The sequence below is a fragment of the Bos javanicus genome, chromosome 2 (genome assembly GCF_032452875.1).
Source record: "Bos javanicus breed banteng chromosome 2, ARS-OSU_banteng_1.0, whole genome shotgun sequence".
NCBI lineage: Eukaryota > Metazoa > Chordata > Mammalia > Artiodactyla > Bovidae > Bos > Bos javanicus.
Window position 1 is genome coordinate 69,606,835 of NC_083869.1, and position 17,823 is coordinate 69,624,657.

Consider the following 17,823-nt stretch of genomic DNA (forward strand, 5'->3'; position numbering starts at 1 on the left):
TGCAACGAAGGTGAGTTTGTCTCACAGGTACATTTGACAATGTCTGCAGACATTTTTGGTCGTCACGATTGGGAGGATGCTGCCAACACTTGGTGGGCAGGAGCCAGAGATGGCGCTAAACATCCAAGAGTGCACAGGACAAGCCTCCACAACAGAGAATTATCCAGCCCCAAATGTCAGTAGCATCAGGAATGGGAATCACTGATCTAGACCCTCCTTGAGGGCATGGCTGGATCTTATTTATCTTTGTACCCCTTGGTTCTAGCACAGAATGTGGGCTTAATAAACAAGGATCAAATAGAAAAGAAATCAGGAAATTTATGATTTACGGGCAAGAAGAGGGACTTCATTTGGAGCAAGTCAATGTTGAGAATTCAGCAGGATCCCAGGGGAAGAGGCAAGGGGGACCAGAAGTCAAAAGAGAATTTGGAGCAGGACACTTTGAGCCATTCCACCACCCATGAGCATGGTATTGAGTAACTGCTTTGTATGAGGTGCTGTGCTAGATGCTGTGGCATCAAAGCTGAGCAACCCCATCCTTACTTGTAAAGAATTCATGGTCCACAGGAGGTAGAGACACAGAGAAGTAAATCCAGTAGGAGCAGAGCTTGTGGGAGCCCCGAGGATGGGCCACCAATGCTGCCTGGGAATTCATGGATAATGTGAACATTGACCAGAGATACGAGGGACCAGGAGACATCGCCTGGGTGAAGAAGAAGAGAGAGACTGGAGGATATTCCAGGCAATGGGAATTGCTCTTGCCAAGAGAGAAGGGTGTGAACGCCTGGCTGAGCTGCATGAAAAGATGGTGAGGACTGAGGTGTGTGGTGGGGAATAGCAGATATTTGGAAAAGGGTGAAGCATTTGTGGATGGACAGAAAGAGGGTGGTGAAGAGTTTTGAACAGTAGCCACATGGTATCCTGTGTAATGAGCCCCAATTTCCTGTTAAATAAAAGAGTTCTTGAACTGCCACTTTGTCTAAGTTAAGAGCTGCTGTAGTGTCCTGGAAAAGTAGTGCTGCTTACTTTTTTAGGATAGACAAGGCTTAACCATATCCTTGGGCAAAGGAGAGAGAGAGAGATTGAAGATAGAAAAGAGAAAGTTAGGGTAGTTGACGAAGAAGTTAGGCAGAGAAGGCTGGCATATGAGTAATTGATTTAAGTAGGACACTTTGCTGTTGGATGTCTTCCTCACTCTAAGTAAAGTTAAGAAATGTTTGTTTCCTAAGAGTGTCCCAGAGCATACTTGGCTTTGAGGTGTAAGGTGGCATTCTAGCTCCCCTGGCATGAGGTCCTGGAGGGTTTTCAGCTCCATAGGAATCCAGGTGAAAAGACCAGGTTCTGGTTAAGACAGGAGTACCTAAGATATGTTGGGATCTGTGGCAGCCAAAATAATGCTCCCCCCACCAATAATGCCCATATCCTAATCCCCAGAAACCATGACTGCATTACCTCACATGAGAAAAGAAGTTTGTGGATGTGATTAAGTGATGATCTTGAGATGCAATGTTATCCTGAATTATCCAGGATGGGCCTGCCATCATCACAGGGTGCTTATAAGAGGAAGGCAAGAGGGTCAGAGAAGGTGACAACAGAAGCAGAGATCAGAGGGTCGGGGAGAGATTTGAAGGTACTGCCCAGCCGACTTTGAAGATGGAGGAAGGGCTGTTAGCCAAGAAGTGTAGACAGATGCTGGAAGCTGGAAAAGGCAAGGAAAGCTTCTCCCTGGAGCCTCCAAAATGCTCTGCTGACAGTTGATTTTAGTTCAGGGAGGCCCACTTTGGACTTCTGATTACTGTAGGATAAATTTGTGCTGTTTTATACCACTAAGTGTCCGGTAATTCATTACAGCAGCCGTAGGAAACTAATATAGCATCTTTCCCCATTTCCAGTTGAAAGACTTCTTTGCACATGTGCACATTTTGCGGGATCTTGGTGACCATTTAGAAGACAGAATCTGTAAAACACTGGACTTCTCCATTCAACCTTGGAACAGGTTTCACAGCTGTGGAAACTGGAGTTTAAATCTTAATAGAACTCCACAGGAATTAAAGACGCTTTAAAACAAGCTATATTTTGACCTCAAATTAGGCATCTGGCAGTCTCATTACAGACTCTCCTGCAGACCCCACTGTGGCAAAGAATTAAATTCACCAGCATTCTCTGCTTCCGAGAAGTGTCCTCTGAGAACTGCAGCTGGATTGAACCTTCTTCATCTGTGAGGACAGAGCACAGCAACATCCCTAACATGTTTGTTTCCCTTAATCCCTTCAAGTGCCTTTGGGGAATAAACGGTAGCGCAGTGGTTGAAGTCTTCAGTTTTTTAGCTCACCTTCATTTCCTTCAACTCTAAGTAACTGCTTTACATGCTAGAATAGGTTACCATAGCAATGTTTTCTGAGCAATAGGTGGGCTGAATTGCACTATTGAAGACTCACAGGAGAAAATATGAAATAACAACCTGAGAAAGTCCAGCGAGCTGCAGAGCGTCGAGACTATTAAAACAAGGGGCTCAATGGGTTCCCTTGTGATCGATCAGAAACACTGTAGCCCCCAGCTTGAATCAAGTGCTGTGTGGGCAACTGTGAATCACTCCCCAAATCCCCACCTCCTCATCTCCAAGTCACCCATCCACGAAGCTCAAATGCTAAAAACAAATGAGGAGAGGGGGAATCTTTGAAATTCATATCCACAATGGGTACTTGATAAAGCTCTCCTATGGGAATCCTGGGAAGGTGGTGGTCATCATGCCAGGATAATTTTTGGATCTTTCTGCATACCCACATAAAAAGGGAGCAACCAAAGAGCAAAAAAATCCACAGGAAAAAAAAAGAAAAAGCCACAGGCAATAATTACAACAAAAAGTAGGTTACAGAGAATCCTGTTGAATCCCACAGCACAAGTGGGTGGGACAAAGCAGCCAACAGCCACAGACCTGTTTGTTATTGGCAAAGTGCAGGAGGAAATGATGGGAAACCATGCAGTAGCCAATGGACCTAAGAACAGGAGCACCCCCAAAATAACCAACAAGGGGGCAATTTGCGACCAGCTGCTGAAATGAGGTTTTCCCACTCTATCGTGAGTAAGGGCAAAGTCAGAAGGGCTGGAGGAGTCTAGCTGCTTTGAACTCTTTTTGATAGCTCTATTGAGATATAATATAGAGGCATATTGGGCTTCCTAGGTGGTGCTAGTGGTAAAGAACCTGGCTGCTAATGCAGGAGATGTCAGAGACTCGGATTTGATCCCTGGGTCAGGAAGATCCCCTGGAGGAGGGCTTGGCAACCCACTCCAGTACTCTTGCCTGGAGAATCCCCATGGACAGAGGAGCCTGGCGGGCCAGAGTCCATAGGGTCATAAAGAGTCAGACACAACTGAAGCAACTGGGCACACACTCATAGAGGTATATTACTATAAAATTCTAGTACCATACAGTTTCACCCCCTGAAAGTATTTTTCATGTATTCAAGAAGCTGTGCAACTATCACCACCATCAATTTTAGAACATTGTCACCACCTCAAAAGTAAACCTGTACCCATTAGCAGTTCCCCCATTCTCCCTGCCTCTGGTCACTGACAATCACTAATATACTTTCTGTCTTTATAAATGTACCTATTCTGTATCATTCTTATAATTGGAATCATACAATATGAGTTCTTTTGTGCCTGGCTTCTTTCACTTAGCATGTTTTCAAGGTTTATCCATGTTATCACACAAACTTTTCAGGGCTTCCCAGGTGGCTCAGTGGCAAAGAATCTGCCTGCCAGTGCACAAGATGCAAGAGACCCGGGTTTGATCCCTGGGTTTCGAAGATCCCCTGGGGGAAGAAATAGCAACGCCTGGAAAATTCCATGGACAGAGGAACCTGGTGGGTACAGTCTGTGCCATTACAAAGAGCTGCGCGTGAGTGACTGAGCACCCTCACATGAACTACATTCCCTTTTAAGGCCAAATAATAATCCACTGTACAAATATACCAAATTTTATTTATTCATTTGTCCATTGATTGGCATTTGGGTTGTTTCTGTGTTGGGGTGTTATAAAAAATGCTGTCATGAACATTTGTGTACAAGTACTTATGTGGACACAAATTTTCATCTCTCTTGGAGTAGAATTGCTGAGTCAAATAGTAACTCATGTTTAATTTTTTTGTGGAACTGCCAGGCTGTTTTCCAAAGTGTCTGCACCATTTACATTTTTAACAGCATTGCACAAAGGTTCTGATTTCTTCACATCCTTGACGAAACTGGTTAACGTCCAACTGTTGATTGTAGCCATCTGAGTAAGTGTAAAGTGATGTCTCATTGTGGTTTTGATTTTTATTTCTTTGTTAACTAATGATGTCATGAAGATTTTCCTCCTAAAAATTGCAGAGTTGTAGCTCTTACATTTTGGTCTTTGATCTATTTTAGTTAATTTTTGTATATGGTGTAAAATAAGGATCTAACATCATTCTTTCACGTGTAGATAACCAGCTGTTCCAGCACCACTTTTTAAAGAGGATGTTCTTTCCCTCATTGGATGGTCTTGGCATCGATGTCAAAAGCCAACTGCCCATAAATATATGGGGTTATTTTTGGACTCCCTATTCCAGAGGTCTATTTTACCTCTCCTTATGCCAGTACCACACTATTTTGATTATTCTGATTTTATAGTAACTTTTAAACTTGGGGCTTATGAGTCCTACAACTCTACTTTTCTTTTACAAAATAATTTTGGCTATTTGGGGGGGGGGTCCCTTAAGATTCTGTATAAATTTTAGGATCAGGTTTTTTATTCTGTGAGAAGGTCGATGTGATTTTGATAGGGATTACGTTGAATTTGTAGATCACACTGGGAAGTATTTCTGTCTTAACAATAGTGTCTTCCAACGCATGGGTATAAGATGTCTCCCTATTTATTAAAGTCTTTTGAAATTTCTTTCAGCAATATTTTGTAGTTTTAATTTACAAGTCTTGAACCTTTTTGGTTGATTTTATTCCTAAGTATTTTATTCTTTTTAATGATATTGTAAATGAAATTTAAAATTTCCTTTTTGAATTACTCATAGCTTGGGTGTGGAAATATAATTCATTTTGCATGTTGATCTTATTGCCTGCAACTCTGATGGATTTGCTTATTAGTTCTCATAGTTTTTTGTAAATTCTTTAGTGTTTTCTTCATATAACACCATGTTATCTGTGACATGTCTTAGTTCTTTCTTTCTGGTTTGGATGTCTTTTATATATTTTCCTGTCTAATTGCTGTGGCTTAAACTATGGTGAACAGAAGTATTGAAAGTGGGCATCCTTGTTTTGTCCCTAATCTCAGGGGGAAAGCTTTTAGACTTTCATCATTGAATGTGATGTTAGCTATGGGTTTCTCATATATATCCTTTATTATGTTAACAAAGTTCTCTTCTAATCCTAGTTTATGTATTTTTTTATCTTGGAAGGGTGATAAATTCCTCAAATGCCTTTTTTCCCCTGCATGCATAATTTTTTTAAAGATTTGGGAACAACACTCAAAGATTACCCTATATTTATTCTCGAGTTCATGTTTAAAACATACCAAAAAAAGAAAGTTTTATTTTCCACCGTGATTGACTGCCATTAGCCTTTCTTAAAGTCAGTAAGGAAACTAACGGCTAGTATTTGGCTGGCTGGGGAAGTTTTTAAACAAAGACAGTCTGAGGATTTCCAGAATTTGTCATGGAATCAATCATGACAGGGAAACGGGTGGGTCTGGTTGTAATGACTTCCTCATTCCTGTATCATTTCACCCTCAATGAAGAACACTATGATACTGGTAGCTTCATATCTTGCCAACAGAATATATATGTTATTCAAAAGATACAACAAGGACTAGCAGCTCTTTTGACTAGATGAATTCAACTGTCAAATTACTGAGGAAACAGAAAAATCTCCACTGGACCGTACAGGCATAACACAAGAGACTTGAGAAAGAAAAACAGAGAAAATCCTCCATGACAAGATCATCGGGGAAGTGAAAAGCAATTTGAATGGAGAGCTTTATAAATGTGAGCTCCTTTAAGGCAGCTTAGGTCAAATTTATCTATTTTTTAAAAGATTTGCAAAAAAAAAAATCAATAGAGAGCTAGTTTATTAAAACTGTTGCAAAGAAAGGGAAAAGAAATATACACATATTTCTACAATTAGGAATGAAATATGAACCACAATGAGTTACCACTTCACACCTACTAGGATGTGTATAGTTTTAAAAACAAGTGCTGGTGAGGATGTGGAGAAATTGTAACTCTCACACTTTGCTGGGTAAACTGTAAAAGGGTGCAGTTGCTGTGGAAAGCAGTTTCTATCCTAGCCTCCTGTGTTTTTCTTTCTTCCTTTCAGAGCCTACCCACCAACAAGTCCCAATACTTACAACACCTCCTCCAGGAAGCCCCACCTCACTGCTCTCTCCCTACTGAAGTTACCTCCTGTGTGTTTTGAATAGTGACTTATGACTCTTTGTTAGAAATCATCTTGTATTGCTCTCAACCTATTTAATGTGCACTTTTTCATCCATCAAACTGTGTCTTCGCCACTCTACCTCATCACAGATATTGCAGGTGCAGTTCCCTAGGACACAGATGCTAGGATGGAGACTGATGTGCAGGAAGTTTACTGGGGTGTGACTCAGAGGAAAACATCACCTTCTGGGGCTGAGCAGAAGCTGTGCTGAGACGCGATCTCCAAGAAGTCACAGTTAAGCCCCTTGGTTCTGAAGCTGAGATGACCCATCTAAGTCTCAGGTTGGGAAATGTGGGCTGAGACTTTATACTGCGTGTTGATCTTGGCTGAAGGGTCCTGGCAGGGGCCGCAACCTGGGCCAGGAGATTCCTTCAGTGAAGGCAATTCCAGAGGATCTCAGGGGTATAGAGAGCTGTTGGCAGAAGCTTCCCCAGCAGCCAGAGGACCGAGTCCTTCTATCCTAAAAGTGGAACTGGGTGTCAACCCTGAGGGCTAAAAGTAAGTCAGGAAAGAAAAGGGGAGACAAATGGAAAAGAGGAAAAAGGGGAGGGGTCCATCAGTTTACTTTGCATCTTGTTTGGAGCCAGATGTAATAAGGTAGTCACTCCCTTATTAGGGCGACGAGCTGCAAGGAGGCGAGAGAACCACCATGCAGGGTGGTGAAGTTGTCCTGTCTAAGGGGCTCTGCTGGTCACTGGCTGAGCCAGGATTTGTGCCCACGAGTGTTAGGCCCAGCCTGAGTCCCCCTTCACTGTCCTCCTGGTTGGCACACTGAGCCTCCGGTAACAGTAACATCATCATTTGGAAAGTATCTGGAGATGCTGAAGGAAAAGTGGGCGCAAAACCAAGAAAGACAATTTTGCAAATCCTCTGCTTTCTCTGTAATCCTTAGAGACTGAAAGAAAAAGTTCACAGAAGGAAAATAATTCTGTGCACGATAGAGGTATTTCTGAAAGGTAAATGTTGCCTAAAATGAGCATATCCAGAGACCAGACTTTCTGTAAAGCTCAGAAAAGAATTCAAACTTTTTGAGATATAAAGAGTGTGCCTGGAATATGCTGGAAATCTGAAATTACAAACATCAAAGAAAGTCCATGGCGGAGGCATGATAATGACTCCCTCGTACCACTCGCAGAAGATCAAATTCCAGTGACGAGAAAGATCCGAACGACAGCGGCAGGAAGGAGGAAGTGGAAGGCAGAGGTGAGCCCAGCTGGCATGATTTGGGCAACTTGAAAGTATTATTCCCGCTTCCAACTTCCAAAGCTCATTTAGCGGTCAGTTATCACACCAGGAGAATAGGGACCACAGAGGCCATTCATGAAGCTCAAGAATCTGAATTTATCTCAGAACACCACTCCTCTCTCCTGCTTCTCCCCATACTGGGAAAGAATTAAAGTCCAAGGCTTCTAGAAATCATAAAACCTTCTTCCCCCAAGGATCTTGGGCAGAATTGGGGTTTTTATCCAAGAGTGTGAGGCAGGACAGTGAATGAGGGATTTTTCCTAGAATCTGTACTTAAATCCATGCCTTTTTCAAAATATTTCATGCTTTTCTCTCACACTTTGCAGTTAAAATTCACCAGCAAGCTAGAGGTTGGTAGGATATTTCTTTATGGCTCTCTATATTCATCCTGTAAAGCTGTAAATTAAATTTACCAAATATCATCTGATCTTGATCTATTTTTCTAACCAGTACTTCTCTCCATGGGGTGTTTCCTAGTTCACCTTTCTGAATGAAGAGACTTGGAGACCTTTGATTTATTTTGTTTTCTAAGCACAGTTTTCTTTTGCTCCTCTGGGGTTAGAAATGGCAACCATTGGTCATTCTAGGGTTGACGGCTCAGTTACAGGTGTGTGTGAGCTCAGTCACTCAGTTGTGTCCGACTCTTTGCAACCCCATGGACTGTAGCCCACCAGGCTCTTCTGTTGGTGGGATTTTTACAGGCAAGAATTCTGGAGCAAGTTGCTATTTCCTCCTCCAGGGGATCGAACTCATATCTCCTGTGTCTCCTATATTGGCAGGCTGATTCTTTACCACTGAGCCACCTGGGAAGATCCGGAATTAAATCAACTGGTCCTTGAAGCTCAGATAGGGTGAAGGATAAAAATTAGCCTGCAGGGAGGAATGTGAGTAATTCCAGATCTCATTACAGCCCTCCATCTCAATTTTGCCTTTCTGCTTAAAATGTAGAAGAAGTCCACCTAGAAGACAACCGCTCTCTTCCATGCTCCCCCTTGTTTTCCTTATTCTGCTTTAACTCCTTCCCATGCGGGGAGGTAGCCTATGGAACATGAGCCAGAGGGCAGAGCTCTCAGTTCAGTGGGGCCAACCTGGGATGTGACCTATTGGTGCAAGGTCCTGGTAGTAGTCTTTATTATCATTATTGACACTGGAGAACTTTCAGCTGTAGGCCAAGAATCTTTGCTAGAAGTCCTTGCTTTAGTAAGAAAGGAAGGATTTTCAAGGGTTGAGGTTTGAATGGGGAAAAAACATTACCTTGTTTATCATGGAAAAGAAAGCAGCTAGGGAGAACATGGAGCCCACCTGCTAATTAAAACTCTTAAGACTTGTAGGAGGAACAATTACCATAAGGCACTATCTCTCCCACGTTCCAGCAAACAAATTAGCTTCAACACCCACATGGTGGAAAAACAAACATCAATTATGCCTGGATGCTTCCTTGAACAAGCTTTCTCTTCCCTATCTCCATCTGATTGTTAATGTTACTTTAATAGTGGGTTGCAGATAAGAAAAATTACTTTCACTCACTTCTATTCTACAGCAAAGCCACCAGCAGTGGGGAGAGTGGGATCAACTCAAACCCAGATTAACTCCTCCTTGTGTATGAGGTGAGAAAAAATACCTTTTTCAACTCCAGATAGAACACAAATCTCTGGGTGGCTAGGGACCAGTGATAGTCATTCATAGCATAGGAGAGGAATATGCTTTTGTTAGATTTCAATCTAAAATATAATTGAAGAAATATGCCTTAAAATAGTTTCATAAAGGCAGATGGCATTGTAGCATATGTTAATGTACAGAGGATGTGTTTCTAGATGTATTTCTAACTATAGATATAATGGGGTACCTGGCTGAGACTAGCCCCCATGCTTTTTAAAACCCTGATAAGGACCAGCAGTGGGTGTGAGGAGGAGAGATGGATATTTTAAGGTCGCAGGCAGTTATTGCTTTCTTTGGAGGAGCAGGCCTGAATTTCACCTTTGCTGGCAGGCAGCTCCTCTGAGCATTTTGGTTATGCCAGGACAGGAGCACAATCCTTTCAACAGAGAATTTAGGAACCACAAGGAGGGAAACTGGTTTGCATGGTTCCATAAAAGAGCATGTTCACTGTGTGTGAACTCCTGGTCACATTCCCTTTAGGGGAAAAAATATTCTCCAAATATGGATTTAGACTATTCTGTCCTTACATTTTGTTTATTCTTGAGAGGTGTGTGTGTGTGTGAGCGCATGCTCTTGAGGAAGCATTCTTGTTCAAGAATTTAACAGCTGTATTAGGAGCAAAAAGGAGCTGGGACAGTAACAGGAAGGACACAGTGAGACGTCTTCATTTCACACTTGCTTTATAAAGCTTCACACAAAGCGTCATTGTGACTGAATAACTGCTTCCAAGGAAGGTATCTCTTTGGATTTTCATATTGCCTAAGTGAGGACGGAGACTAAGGAAAGGCCTTAGGAGGATGGTTTGTTTCTGATGGGAGTAGACATCCTAAGGGCCAGATATCCCAAAAATGGGCTGGGCTGTGAAGATTGAGGGTTTGAGGCTGGAACTCCAGACTGGTGCGAACTCCTCATGGGCCCCCACTTGGAGGGACCTTATCACCTACAATAGGGTGATTCAGAATAGCCATATCCAATGCTCAGTGCTGTCTTCTGTGTGATTCCTGGGCAACTAAGCCAGGGGACCATGCCAATGTTGAGGAACTTTCTCTGGAAAGAGGTAGGAAGGGAAACTAGTAGGACTAAGACTTCTGTGGTGGAGCAGGACATTTGAGATGGGAGATGCTGGCCAGAGAGACAAGTCTGAATCACCCAAGTCAGTGGTTCTTAGCTGCACTGGTTTTGATCCCCAGGGAACGTCTGGAGACATTTGTGGTTGTCACACCTGGGGAGATGCTTCTAGTATCTAGTGGGTGGAGGTCAAAGATGCTGCTAAATATCCTATAACAACTAACCCCACCCCCCACAGCAAAGAATGATCTAACCCAAAATGTCAACAGTGCTCAGATTGAGGAACTCTGGCTTAGACAGAGGTAGTAAATGCACTTGGATGTTCATATGCAAATATAATGCAAGCTGAGTCCTTAATAATCCAAAAGAAAAGGTTGTCTGGCAAGAAAACAACACAATTAAATGTGTCTGTTGAGGATCTAGCATGTGTGAGATTTTGTCACGTGTTTTGGGGTTCCGGAAGCCAATAGGACAAACTTCTTTTCCTCGTGGAATTTATAGTTGGGAGAGGAGACCCCTAAGAATCGTGTATGTTTCTGATCATAATTATGCTATTGGCTCTTGTGCATTAACTCATTGAATTCTCCCTATAACCCTGTGAAATATGTGCTCCTATAATAACCCATTTAATAAGACACTAAAGCTTATGGACGTAAGTACCTTGTCCAGGGTCCCACTGCTGGCAGTGAGTCCCAGTCTTTATAGCTTTTAAAATTGTTTTTATCATCAAATAGACTTTAGAGCTTCACTAGCTATGTGATTTTGGAAGCTTAATTTATCTTGCTTCTTCTTTTATGTGTAGAATGGACATATTGAAAGTATCACAGAAAGTTGTTGAGAAAAGTAAATATGTTGATTGATAGAAAGTGTTTGCACATAGTGAAGGTTAATAAGTCATGTAAGGAAAGTGAAGAGAGAAGAGCTGAAAACCTGCTTTAGACCAGTGGCCCCCAAAGTGTGATGATAGGATCAGCAAGAACATCTGGGAGATTTTTAGAAATGCAAGCTCCTGGAAATTCCTGGTAGTCCAGGGGATAACCATGCTCCCAGTGCCAGGGGCCAGGGTTCAATCCCTGGTCTGGGAACTAAGATCCCACATACAGCAACTATTGAGCCCTCGCACAACTTGAGAAGCCTGTGCACTGAAGATTGTGCAATGTGACTGTGCAATGAAGACCCAGAACAGCCAAAATAAATACTTTTTTAAAAATTATTTTTTAATTTAAAAATTGCAAGCTCTTGCCCCCAGCTCAGGCCCAAATCTGGGACTGGGCCCTAGCACCTGGGTTCAACAAGCTCTGTGGGTAATTCTGATGCAGGTTTAAGTTCAAGAACTCATGCATGAGACCCTTCTGAGGGCAGTGGTGTTTAGGCTTTGACACGGGAGTGCTTCTTTACCCAGTCCTAACTTCCTCCCCAACTACAAACTGTTTTGTTTTTTCAGTTTTTTTGGAACTCTATATTTCCTCCCTTCCCTTTTGCTGTTTCTTCACTTTTGCTTGGCTTCTTGACTGATCCCTTCTCCTTACCATCTATGACCAGGTATCTTCCTTGATACCCTTCCACACCCTCAACTGCTCTCCACCTGTTACCAAGTCTGAGATCGCTCTGCTCCCACAAGATAAGTCAATGAATCTGAGCAAGGTGTTGGGGTCAGGAAAGGACTTTATCCAGCTGACCCATGGATGGAGAAGATGGAAGGCTAGCACCTCAAAATAACCATTTTTTTCCAGGCCTGCTTGCCAGGTTCTTTCATGGATCAGGCATGGGAGTAAGAGGTGAAGAAAACAAAGTTAAAAAAACTATTCAGTCCTTGCAAACATCCCCTAGAATGGCAAACCTCAGGCAGAGGAATGTTTTAGTTTCATTTCCTTACAGTCCTGCTCAGGTGGGCTGCTCAGGTTATCTCCCTGAGGCAGGCCATTATGTATGCTTACAAAAGGGACAGGATGCAGGTTAAAGTCACAGAAGCAGATTCAGCATAAATTCAAAATTAATCCTTCCAGTTTACACACCTTCAGAGAGTTCTTGACTCTCATTCCTTCACTCGCTCATTCATTCACGCATGCATAGATGCTCACTGAGCCATGGGAACAAGGGCAAGGAGAACCCAGCCATATCTTCAGGATCCCTGCTGCCTTTCAGTGAGAGGCAGAAACACAGTCCAGTCCCAGGACTGCCTCAGGGTCCAGCCAGAGCAAGGTCACTGCTGAGGCTGGGGCTGAGGCAGAGGTGGGGACCAGGACCAGCTTCTCAAAGGAGGTGACACTTAAATAGGTCTGAGAGTTGATGAACTGATCGGATAGGAAAATAGCCTGATAAAATAATGTTAAAAACCATCTGGAGAGCACAAGGGCAATAATACAAAGGGACAAAGGCTTTTTTAATAAAAGCAGAAGAAGGTCATTGCGGGAGATGCCTGGAAGCACTAAAGCATGGAATCCTCTGATTAAGGATGAAGGACATGTTCCACCTCTGTTTTCTTTAAAAGCAACACCTGACAAACCAGAAGTGAATGAACTGCAGGCACTAGCGGATCCGTCTCTGCCGGTCCCTTTGTTTTGATTTTGTTCTTTTGTCTCCAAGCCTCTGCTCACCCCTCTTCCTCAGATGGCTATGCCTCCGTCCTCCTCCTCCACCTCCCCCAGGGAAAGTCCTCCTTTTAGTGTCCAGGTCAAAAGCTGCACCCTCTCTGCTCCTTCTCATTGGAAGTGACTCCTCTCCCGCAGCAAAACCAGATACCTTTGTTTCTACTTCTAATCAGCTGTTGGCACATTCTGCTGCATTCTAGTCCCATCACAGATAGATTTTGTTCTGTGTTGGATGAAAAGTCTTCAGGGTCAGAATAACATCTCACCTGCCTCTGAACCTCCCAATGTCTTGCCCCCAACAGTCAGGACTGGGCTTTGCTGCACAGAATCACACACGACCCAGGTATGAGAAGGCAGATCACCAATTCCTGCTGGGACACACACAACAATGAGTCCAGAGAAATCAAAAAGTTAAATTCCTAAATCTATCCATAAACTTTAGTAACAGAAATAAAGGGAAGGAAAGTAACATCATTACAAAGTAAATTAAGAACATTGGTGGAAACAAAATCAATGGGTCTTATCTTATAAAAGAAAAAAATTTACTCAACAAAATGTAATAAAATTATAAATGCAAAGAGAGGAATGACAGAAAAAAAAGTATATGACAACAACAAGGATGAAAATCTGCTCTTTAATTACACTGAAATTGATCAATAGCCATAAAATCAGTATCCAGATTCTGATATAAAGTAGTTAAAAGGGGATGAACAGTTTCTACACAAGAATATATACATAATAAAAATCACCATGTGGAAAAATCAGAGTTGTTTTAGCCATTGAAGAAAAGTAAACTAAAACAATTAAAATAAAATATTATACCCCAATTAAACACTTTTTTTCCCTAATAAAAAATTGATTTTTGCAGGACTCTAGGTCTCTCTCTTGTTTCTCCAATGCCAGAGCTAACACAACAGTGAATCCATTAAATTTCTCTAGGGTATACTTTGAAAATATGTAAAAAGAGCAATCACACAATTCCTACAGTTCTACTCAGTTACTAAATTGGGGAGGAAAATATATCAAGGAAATAATCTCAAAAGGGTGAAAGAATTCTGCTAATTATAATTTTTAAAACAATTGTATTTGTTTATTCATTTTTGGCTGTGCTGGGTCATCCACTGCTGCTCAGGTTTTTTCTCTAGCTATGGCGAGTGGACTAGTTGCAGTGTGCGGGCTTCTCAGTGTGCTGGCTTCTCTTGTTGCAGCGTACGGGCTCTACGGCACACAGGCTTCTGTGGTGGTGGCACGCGGGTTCAGTCGTGGCAGCTCACAGGCATCTAGAGCACCGGCTCAGTAGTTATGTATGGGCTTAGTTGCTCTTTAGCATGTGGGATCTTCCCAGACCAAGGACTGAACCCAAATCTCCTGCATAGGCAGGCGAATTCTTTTACCACTGAGCCACCAGGGAAGCCCTGCTAATTGTTATTGGAAAATCAGCAAACCAAAGGCCTGACAAGAACTGGGCAGGGCCTAGGAGTTTACCCTGTTTGCAGGCTAACAAGCCACCATGTAACTTTTTCATAGATGCTGTCATCCCAGGCCAAAGGCAGAAAACTATTCCTCTGGGCAGAAGCTGCAGCCGGAGTTCCATGCTCATGTGTACTGCTCTCCATGTTTCCCAAGTCCATGGGGTTCTAGAAAGGGCCCCAGGCTGGAGCCTGCATAGGCAGGGGGCTAGGTTACAGAGAAGAACACTTAGCTTGGGGGACTCCTCACGGTCATAGTAATGGAAGCAAGCTTGCCCTTGGCCCAGGGGGAGGGACTCCTTCACCCTGTAAGGTGGCTTGCTGCACAAACAACTCTAAGAGATAGCCTGGATGATAACTAATCATGATAACCTTGGCCTGCCCTATATGAATGTGCAGGGGGTTTAGGGCCCTGGATCACCTCTCCCAACTGTGCTTCATTTACTCATTCAATATATCCATTCAAATTTATTGTCACCTTCTATGTACCTGGCACTAAAATACAGCTGACCCTTGAACAACAGGGGTGTGAACTGCACAGGTACACTTATACACAGATTTTTTTTTCCCTATAAATACCTCTTACAGTACCATTCAACCAAGCAGTTGGTTGAATCAGTGGATGTAGAATTGCAGATAGGAGGACTGATTGTAAAGTTATAGGTAGATTTTCCACAGTGCAGCACCCCGAATCCCCAGCCCCAGCGTCAACTGTAGATGCTCAGGATACAGTGGTGAATATATTTCCTGCCTAAGAAAAGCTTGGGCTTCCCTTGTGGCTCAGACAGTAAAGAATCCTCCTACAATGCAGGAGACCCCCTGGAGAAGGGAAGGGCAACCCACTCCACTATTCTTGCCTGGTGAATTCTATGGGCAGAGGAGCCTGGTAGGCTACTGTCAATGGGTTGTAAAGAGCTGGACACCACTGAGCAACTAACAAATACTTTCACTTTTCTTTCAAAAAGAGCTTACATAGTAGGGAGGCAGATATCAAAAAGGAATTAAATAAATAACCTGATTTACATGAACTGTTGTGAAGACATTATGAAGAGTGGGGCAGAGTTGGCTTTAGATAGAGTGATGGATTGTAGATCCGATGATCAGGGATGGTCTGAGATGGTAACACTGGACCAGAGACCAGAAGGAAATAAGCAAATGAGCCACATGAGTACCTGAGGGAAGAGCATCCCAGTGACCAGTATACCCACACCCCATAGCACTGGGAATGGGATCTGCTTGTCACCTTCAAGGAACAAGAGCCAGGGTGTCTGGAGTGTGGTGAGCAGGGGAGAGTAGTCAGAGATGAGAGTAGGAAAGCCCAAGAGACAATACAGTTTTGTAATGGGGACAATATAGCTTTTTAAAATGACAAACAGACTTTTCACATGAAACAATTTATTAAAAAGAGTTCAGTAGGGTGGGAGGTGGGAAAGAGGCCCAAGAGGGATGGAACATATGTATATCTATGGTTGATCGATGTTGATGTATGGCAGAAACCAACACGATATTGTAATTATCCTTCAATTAAATCATCTTAAATAAGTTTTAAAAAAGAGTTCAATAAAAACCATCAAACTGAACCCCCAGTCCAGTGTATGGAGGTCTGCTTGGTATTAAGGACAGAGGCGGGAGGGGATCAGAAGAGCTGAGCTTTGCCCCCACCATCAGTTAACAGGCAACAAACCTCTCGCTGTTTCTCCATCTGCAAGTGGGTAAGATCAAGTGAAATAAAAGGTGTGAATGTATTTTGTGGCTACAAATACTTGAGAGAGTACCACTGTAAAAACACAATCTACATCAAAAGGTCACAAGAAAATGGAATTTAAGCTTTGAAATAGAAATTTAAAATACTAGCAGCAGCCATCATTTATTGAACTCTTAGTAAACTATTAAACTATAGCTTTATAATAATCTCATGACAGATATAATTATCCTCATTTTTTAAATGAGAAAACGGTCTCAGAAAGCTTAAGTTGCTCAAGTCTCTGACCTAATACATGGAACAACATAAAAAAACATAACTATGAAGAGAGTATATATAGCAATATGAAAAATATTAAGAAAAATCTGCAAAATAAAAAATTGATTTTAGGCATGAAAAATGTATGTGGATAGATGCAAAGAACGGAAAACAAAAGCATGCCCTGCATCTGACTGGAGCAAGATGAATACTTTTACATTGTTGATATTTTTTGCTCTTGTTAGAATGTTTGCCCAATAAGAGGGGAGAAAATTCTTGTGAAACTATTTCAAAGACTAGTCACCATTTCTTTCTAAAGGATGGTGTTTGTCATGTCAATTTTCTCAACACCATCCCAAATCCAGCTTTTTCCACGTTTCATGCAAACCCTGCTCCTCAGCATTTACACCTGCTTGTCCATCTCCTGGTGGCTTGACTACTCACACTACTACTCACACTCACACTACTCACACAGCTACTCACACTCTGGCCAGGTCCCATCCTCCATTTATCTCTGTGCAACACTGAAATGCCTTCCTAACAATTCACTAAGCCTAAGGACTTCTCCCAGGAGAAGGCAATGGCAACCCACTCCAGAACTCTTGCCTGGAAAATCCCACGGACGGAGGAGCCTGATAGGCTGCAGTCCATGGGGTCGAGAAGAGTCGGACACCACTGAGAGACTTCACTTTCCCTTTTCACTTTCATGCATTGGAAAAGGAAATGGCGACCCACTCCAGTGTTCTTGCCTGGCGAATCTCAGGGACGGCGGGGCCTGGTGGGCTGCCATCTATGGGGTTGCACAGAGTCGGACACGACTGAAGCGACTTAGCAGCAGCAGCAGCAGCAGCAAAGGCTTCTCCCACCACAGCATCACCCCTCTGTGATCCCTGAACAGTTCATCAATTTCCGATACTTGTTATCAACCACTTGATCATTATGCCTGAAAGTCCAAGTATTTTTACTCTGACTCCTTTGCCTGGATTGAGTCTGTGTGTGTCACCAAGAACAGTCCCACACAGGATGCAGAGCAAACGTCCCCAGTCTTTGAATGAATAAGGAAGGGAGAGCAAGGACATTCTTGCTGTCCTTGATCCCCAAAGATTTCTCCAGATGCCAGGGGGTGGGATGCCCAGAGGACCAGGGAAGAGCCCCCATCACCCACTGCAGCTTAGGGCATTTTTCCACAGAGAGCCCCTTCTGTGGACCCTGCTCAGCCTGAGGCTAGGTGTTAATAAGAAACCAGTGGCTGACGGTTAATAAGAAACCAAGCTACTCTGACAAGAGATGGGACAGTTTGGGCTCTGTGTTCTTTACATTTCTATTCTACTCCCAGGAACAGGCTGTAAGGCAGCTTTAAGTT

General features: G+C 42.8%; 1 long non-coding RNA gene across 1 annotated transcript in view; it reads right to left on the reverse strand.

Moving 5' to 3' along the window:
* LOC133261107 (uncharacterized) overlaps positions 1–17,823 on the reverse strand; it is a 112,951-nt gene that overhangs the window by 93,917 nt on the left and 1,211 nt on the right. The window lies entirely within an intron of this gene.